Source organism: Pistacia vera, unplaced genomic scaffold (genome assembly GCF_008641045.1).
Source record: "Pistacia vera cultivar Batoury unplaced genomic scaffold, PisVer_v2 Contig83, whole genome shotgun sequence".
Lineage (NCBI taxonomy): Eukaryota > Viridiplantae > Streptophyta > Magnoliopsida > Sapindales > Anacardiaceae > Pistacia > Pistacia vera.
This window is the reverse complement of record NW_022196701.1, coordinates 1-8,348: the sequence shown is the minus strand read 5'-3', so window position 1 is coordinate 8,348 and position 8,348 is coordinate 1. Positions and strand designations below refer to the sequence as shown.

The window sequence follows — 8,348 nt, the reverse complement described above, 5'->3', positions numbered from 1 at the left end:
TTAACTGGTTCAACCGGCCGGCCCTGAGTTTTAAAACAATTAAAAATACTCGAAGGCCACCCAATAGTGGTTTATTAAAACGAAAACTTAATGTACTTGAAATTGTCTCTGATTTATATGGTTATTTTCGTCTGTTCGAAGATTAATTACTTAATACCCAATAATTAAAACTTTTATAATTATAACCCTTTTCTCTCAGGCAGTTCGCTCTTCTCAGCTTTCAGCACAGACTTGCGTTTGAGAAGAGAGGAGAGGAGTGGCGACTGTTCGGACATGGAGATTGATCTCATTACGAAATTGCCACCACCGCCGATTTCATTACAGCAGAAAGTTTACCAGAGTCGCTTTGCAGGTAACTCATAGTTGAATTTTATTTTTTTATTTATTCATCCGTCTTTACTAAACCTATCAAAACCTCTGCGCGTAATTTTTGAAATAAAAAATTAAATGTTTTCCCAATTAAAATAAGGGTAAAATATTGTCAATTGAGCCAGTTTCGTCATGTTATGCATTGAAGTATTGAGCTTTTCTTAATTGAAGAATGAAAATTTGTTATTTTTATTGCTTTTTCTGATATATTTCTCGCCAACCAAGCGGAAGAAATTTTCTTTTTTCCTTTCTTTAACAAATACAATAACGTCACAAACATGTGTAAAGTATAATTATTTCTTATATTTGAGTTTCTGTATCGAATTAATTCTAAATGTGTAATGCATGCAAAATGTTATATTCGTTGGATATTTGTAACTGTTATTTTTTTGTACATGATTTTAATGCTATTTTATTGGGCGGCTTTATATCTTTTATAACTTGAGACGTGGTGATTCTGACGAGAAATGCGAACATATGAAGCCCAACTTTTGGTTTTGTAAATTATAAATTGTCTGATAAATATCGTGTTTGTTACATTGAGTAAATTTTTGATCGTGTGAGCAAAAATTTATGTGAAAATGTAAGTGCATTACGATTATTATAAGGTAATGTATTTATAGAATTTTTTTTTTTGGTTATAGTTCCCGGATAATTTATTGAAGGATGCAACAAGAGTAGTGCGTGCTCTGAAGGCCAAGCTTTTGTCTCTGAGAGATTCTGGGGAGGAACATAATGGGGATAACAATGATGTTGATTGTATGTGATGGCGATACAACTTATGAGTTGTTGTGTTGATGAGGTCGGAGCATCTCATATTATGCTGACTGTGTTCATACATTTTGGCCATACGTTGTCCTTAGCCGTGAGTTTTTCTTATACTAATTTTCTTGGTGTATATATTTATTATGAATGAAAATATATGTTGCAATTCTTTCTATTAATTTGTTAAATAGAGCTGATGGAATTTTTCTGCGGTTTTGCTTTCTTTTCTTTTTTCTTTTTTTTAATTTTTTCTTTAACTTTAAGCACACTTGATGGAACTTAGATTGTCTAGTAGCAAAATGATTAAGGCAGATGAAACTTTTGGCACAGGAAGACTGGGTTATGAGTTTAGGTTTATCCACTGTGGTTGAAGAACTTAATGTAATATATTTTGGTTTGCGTACTGTGGTCTTTTCTTGAACTGCTAGCTTTGAGTTTTGGAATGCTGCATTTTGTTAAGTGATCTGTTTTCTGTACTGTTGATGATGGTTGAACTTTACTTCATACGGTTTTCTTAAGTGGAATATCTTTATCTTTTGCTTACAGACTTCAACATTCCTGCATTCTTTGTTTTTGGAAAGATCCCCATCAATGTACCCAATTGTATGGAGAAAGCTATCAAAGATGCGTTGGCAAATGGAAACCTATTTTGGTATGATTCTTATTCTAGAGTTCAAATCTTTTTCTTCTGAGTGGACTTTCACTTTTATATGCATAAACAGTGTCAGAGATGAAAATACAATGTGTTTCTTTCTAGTCCACATTTAAATAGCGTACTTTTTCTTTATGTTGTATTGAAATATTGCCTGAACAGCCTATTACTGTAATAATATTGGTTTCTTTAAGTGCAGATTTCTTATGGGCTGGGTACGCACATCAATCTCATATTAGAGAAGCACTGAAAGAAGCATTGAGCTCTGATGTGTCTGGACCTAAATAGAAATCAATTATGCTAATGTTATGTGTACAGTTATAAATCCATCTGAAAATCATAATATAAATGACAGCTAGTGGCTCTCCTGCTGATGAATTCTGGTGCAGTAGCTGGTACGAGGTATGCCATTGGTGGCTTGACCTGGAATATTCCAGAGGGACTAAAATGGAGGACTATCTTTTTCTGGATTGGCTCTGACAATTCAGCTTTTGCAAATGTCGTATTGACATTTAACAGTTCTGAAATAGGTAGATAATTTCTGTTTTGTTGTCATGAAACTTTTGCCAAATTTCTTTGATATTATTTTCATATATAACATCTCTCTCTCACTCTCTCCTTTTTGTTTACTCTTCTGAATACTTTTGACATAGAAAAATAGCTGCTGCTTTACATTAATTAAAATTCAGCAAAATGTGGTGCCCATCCTCATGTCTTCTTGTTTAGCTGGCAATGATGTTTCATTATTTACCTTGCATGTGGCTGGACTTGATATGATTTTCTTTTCCCTCTTCAATGGTTTTTGTTTGATGTCGTAATGCTGGTTTTAGTCAGATATGACGCGCAGAGGACGCTTGGTGACAGATGTATCTCACCGGTTAAGAATTCTTAAGCGGAGGTACTATTTCAACAATTTCATCTTCCCCTAACCAACTTACCTGTTATTTCCTTGTGTTCTGAAATTTATACCTATATATTTTTATGTGAGAAATAGATATATAATCTATCTCTACTTTCTTTATATTATTTTTATTTTATTTTTTTGCATTATTGTGTGATTCACTGTGTCAGCAACAATTCTTTCAGATATACTTGGGTGGAAAGCAAAGGAGCTAACATTATTGGAATTTTGGTTGGAACTCTTGGTGTTGGTATGTTGAAATTTCTATGATTCTTTAGTCTTTCATATGTTGCATACAAATTGCATAAGAATTAACCATGGGCTTCTAAGTTTATGTTGTGCACAGCTGGGTAGGTAAATGTATATAGAGTAGTACTCGGGTCAATTTCATTGATAATATTGTAATTTTCTTCTTTGTTCATATGCTTTTTAATTGATTCTCTAAATAATCCTGAGAATGAAATAGTTGGCAATACCCAAGAACACTAGCAAAATAAATAAACTCAAGTCACCAATTTCATTATTTGTACACTTTAAAGAGTAAGACGTCTTCTTAGTGCGACATTGTTAAAATTGATTTGTTGTACATAATATGTTTCTTGGTTTTCTTGGTTTTAAACTTCATTTATGCTTAGGGTTTAATCGCAACTTCGATTATGATCATGAGGTGGAGAACTAATTTTGCTACTATTCGATGCAGCTGGTTACCTTGATATGATCATCAATGAAAAGTTGATCACCAAAGCAGGGAAAAAGACCTATACTTTTGCTATGGGAAGACCAAACCCTGCAAAACTTGCAAACTTTCCTGAGGTAGTCTTAATAGATGCACGCAGAGTGTCTGCCTCCGTGTTAAGAAAGTTATATTGTTATATGACAAGTAATGAAAATTATCATGTGGCATGCGATGTTTTCATTACTGTTTCTTGCGCTCAAACTGCTCTTTTGATAGCAAAGAGTTCTTTGCTCCAGTTATAACCCATTTGAAGCCATGCTGGCTTTCGGCAGGTACTGTATAAGATTTCCTTTCTCCACCAGTTGCTGGAGTTCTTTGTTGTTTAATATAGCTTTTTTCTTTAAACCTAGAAGCATCATCTCTATCATGATTATAGATTCAAGTAATTACCCCTGAATTTTGTTTCATGTTTTCATCCTTGGATTCTTAAGTTAATTTTATTTTTTTTCTCTTTAGAGGACGTCAATGGACAGGAGCATATGTGATGGAATTTAGGGATTTGATTAGTTCTTCTCCAGTTGAAGTAAGGAATCAGGCAGAAGAAGCAAGGTTTCCCTTCTAAGTTAGATATGTGGAAGATACCGACCAGCAAGGTACGTGTCTCATTTTGTGTGAGGCTTTGAGATGGAAATGATTTACTGTTCAGTGCAACACTAGGTTTCTAAATTCATTGAAGATTCCAGTAGACGATCTTATTTTTGTGAAGTATTGCATTTGAAAACTTTGTGTTGTTTCAGAAACATTCATGATGAGCAAGGTGAGGAAGGAGCTCTTGCTCTAGTAACTGCAGCAGAGAAGACTCTGCAATTGCGTGATGGAAAGTTAATCATCTCGTCAAGGGGACATCAAATCTGGAGCAGAGTTTTTCTTAGGTCGATCTTATCATGGTCTTGAAAACATGGTGACGGTTCTTCACCAGAGCCATATATAGTCGTAGAAGTGGTAAGGCATCAGGGTATGGGATGAGAAAAGCAAGCAGGAAAGTTAAGTCGGTGATTTCACTCGTTAAACTAATGGAAAAGTAAAAGCAACAGAGAGGTCCCCCAGCATGCATGACTTATTGGTCACATTAACCTCCAGACAAGAATTTCATAAATGTGGGACTTGTGTCAGTGGGTTGAATTGTAAGAACTGGAAGGATCATTACAACCTGATCTGCTGGAATCTGGTGTCGCTGTTGGTTAAATTTCAAGTCTTCTCCAGCAGACTTGTAATCCATGCTCGGCATGCTGCAGTTCAAGCAAAACTGTCTCCATCAAAGGCCTTGAAGTAAGTTTTTCTTCCTATTTGAGTGATATCTGGCATTAATTAATGCAAGAGCGTCTGCGTTGGTCAGTTTTTGATAATGTGGGATTAATGTACACTGGAGTACAATTTTCTAAGAGATTTTCTTTTCAGTTTATGTAGATTACCGGAATGTTCATAACTTTTAATTATTTTGAAGAAACACATCCCCTTCTTAAATGTTTCTAGTTCAGATATTCTTTCTTCTGGTCTTGCCCTGAAGCTGTAATTCTAATGGCATGGGCTCTGTTTGGTTCACAGTTTTGTGTTTTTTGAAAAAAGTTTTTTGAAAAAAGTTAAAAAAAAAGTTGAATTGGGCGGGTATTACGATGTAGGATTTACAAATTATAAAATACCCCCTATGTTTGTTTTTTTACAAAACACCCCTTATAATAAAACATTAAAAGTTAACAAAAACACCCCAAATCCACCCTCAAATACGGACAGCCGACCACCACCGCCGGAGGGTGGCCGGAGTCGCTGTAACAAAAACATTAAAAATATTTAGGGGTATTTAATTGAATTAACAAATTTAGGGGGTTTAAAAAATGTTGAATAAAGTTGAATAATATTGTGAGTTTTTGAGTATTTTACTGTTTAACTTTTTTGGGAATACTAAAAATAGTATTCCCAAAATCCAACCAAACGAAGCCATGTATTTTTAGAACAAAGGTGATTCGATTCTGGAAGCCTAGTTCCTGTTTTTAAGATGCTCCTTCAGATTGGAAAACGACAGAAGATTTGTTTTTGCTCCACAGACGATAGATCTGACTTTAATCTCCAGTATGTTATAAAATAACATCCTCGGATATCTCTTGGTAGGAACGAGAACAAATCATACTATAATATTTATCACGTCATCTATACAACTAACCGTTGATATAAATCGTTTTTTCCACAATGCCTATGTAGGAAGCCTATTTTTTTTTTTCCTAGTATTTATTAGTGTATTTGCTCTTTCTCCCTCTTTTTTCTTTTTATGGTCGAGATAGTTGCACGTAATGATAGATTATAGCTATGTTATTAAAAGCTTGCGATAAGATCGGGTTTTGTTCTATTGCTCGAAATGGAATCCTAGGAGAAATGCCTTCAAGACTAAGTTAATTTAGAATTACAAGAGGCTACATTGTTGACTAGCTCAATTCCAGCTAAGAAAAAAAAAAGAAAGAATTACCTGTAAGTCTATTGTTTCCATCTTTTAACTAGTCTTCATTCCACAAAGAAAAAAATTATCTTCTTTCAAACAGAGATAGAAACAGAGCCACTTTTCTCTTCCTGTTTCCAAGTGTAAAGCACAGTCCTAGCCATGGAATTTCTAGGATTTGTTATTCAACTTGTCAAAAGAAATTATGTGGAGAAAAGATAGCAAACGCCACTTGATTACAAGACCTTTCAAGTCAATACTCTGAACAAATCACAAACAGATATTGTATTATACTATATCCAATATGTAGACCAAGTCAATCATACATTCATGCATATATTATATGAATTATACTGGGTAAAATGTTTTTAGTCAGGATTGACATTAATTTTGTCAGGATTATGGGGGTGTTTGTCCAAGCTTATAAGTTGGTCAAACCAGCTTATAAGCTCTAAAATTAAGCTGACCTGTTTGTTTATAACTTTTTTGAGCTTATAAGTTGAGCTTATAAGCCAAAAAAAAAAAAAATAAGTTGGGGGAGATGTACTTTTCTTTTTTAGGCTTATAAGCACTCTGCTTATAAGCTAGTTTGACCAAGTATATTACCACATTATCTTTGTTTAATTTTAAAATTTCTTAGTATACCCTTGTTTAATGTAGTACCTTTTTTATTCATTTTATAATAAAATATACTTATAAGCCACATTTTACCAAACACGTCAACTACTTATCAGTCACTTATAAGTATTTTAACCAAATACGTAATTGCTTAAAATTTCAAATGTTTATAAGCTAAAATTAGTTTATAAGCAATTGTTGCTTATAAGCTAATTTTCATAAGCTCAACGGACACCCCTTATGTTTGAATACTGTTACATTCATCGTAAAATATAAAACTGAATTCACTGGCAATGAATAAAATGATATTTACTACGACGTTCTAGCTATAGAATTATTGTTATTTAAAAAATATAGAAAGAAAAAGACTGAAATATCTAAAACCCACAAAAATAAAATTCCATCTATCCGATATTGATCATTAAAGATAATACAAACTAAAGGTATAAATATAACATCAATCTTTTAAATAATAAATTAAAGGATCAATTCATTAACCTAAAATATTATCTTATATTATCTTTGCACAAAATTATGTTATCTTTAACAACTAATGTCTGCTATTAGACTTTTTTGGCAGTTTTTGAAACAAATGACCCCTAAATAATAATAATTTGTCATTTATATTGTTAATGCTTGATTTTAACACCAATGATTTTGCATGTATAAAGTGTTAAAAAGTCACACGAGAGATGATTATAGTAAGTGGGTGAGGTACTAAGACATCCCACATCGCTCGGGAAGGAGGAACTTGAACTGGTTATATACTAGGGGAACCCTCTAATAGTTAAGACGTGTTTTGTACTTGAGCAATGGTTTTTGGGTCTGAAAATAAAACCGTAAAGGGTTAGACTTTAGAGTCGGATCACCCAAGCTACCAAAATAGACAATATCTTGACTGTGCTGGGCCAGCAGTGGGCTGGGGTGCTACAATTGGTATCAAAGTCAATCCCAACTGGAAGTGTGCAGATAGTCAAGAGATCTAGCCTGGCCCAAGAGGGATCACAACGAGGACATTGGATTGAGACATCCCACGTCGCTTGGGAAGGACGGGCCTAAGTTGGTTATATATATATATTAGGGGAGCCCCCTAATAGTTAAGACGACCGGGGTCTTATAAGTATTGTTTGCACAGTAGCATGCAAAGATGTAAAGTATAAATGAGATAATAAAGTTTTTATAATAATTCAGATGCTTAAAACGAATCCTACATCCACTGTGTTCTTTTATATGAGTGTTTTCCTAGTCGTTAGCCAAGATTACAAGAGGTCACGAACTGAGATATGATATTACAAGTGCATGGTGTTCTAAGTGTTCTTAGAGCATGTCAAGTCAGTCTTTTTTTAGTAGTGTCTTTGCTATTTTCTTTGTTGAATTCAAGAGTGTCTGATCCTGTTTTTGTGAGGAGGAGCTACCTATTTATATCCGTTGTACTCAAGGTAATGATTACACTTTTGCAACTGGCCTGGTGTCGTACAGATCTCTCATGTCTTCCCATTTGTTGAGAACTCAAAGAATATCTTTAAATTAAATAGGGTTTGGACAAGTGTGCGAACCAAATTTATTTATAGACAAATTTTTGAGTTAGCTAGGTTGTTGACAGCTTATTCCATGTGTCTTTGGAGATGTGGCAAGTCTTGGATAGTGGAAATCTTTCCAAACTTTGATTGGTGCTCAATGATGTCAGCATGGGTCTGCTTTATTTTAGGCATAACACATATTTTACACGTGTTCTAAAGTGTCAAGAATTAACTCTATAAATAGCTATCAAGCCATGTTTACACAAAATCAATCCAAATCATCTCTCAAAATGGCTTTTCTAGATTAGATGAGTTTGCTTTGCTATTTTCTTAGTTTATTTAATGTTTGATTCTTGTTA

General features: G+C 33.9%; 1 pseudogene; it reads left to right on the top strand.

Annotated features, from left to right (window-relative positions):
* The first annotated feature begins 1,446 nt into the window (after positions 1-1,446).
* On the top strand, positions 1,447-4,752 carry LOC116118031 (annotated as a pseudogene).
* Positions 4,753-8,348: the final 3,596 nt, after the last annotated feature.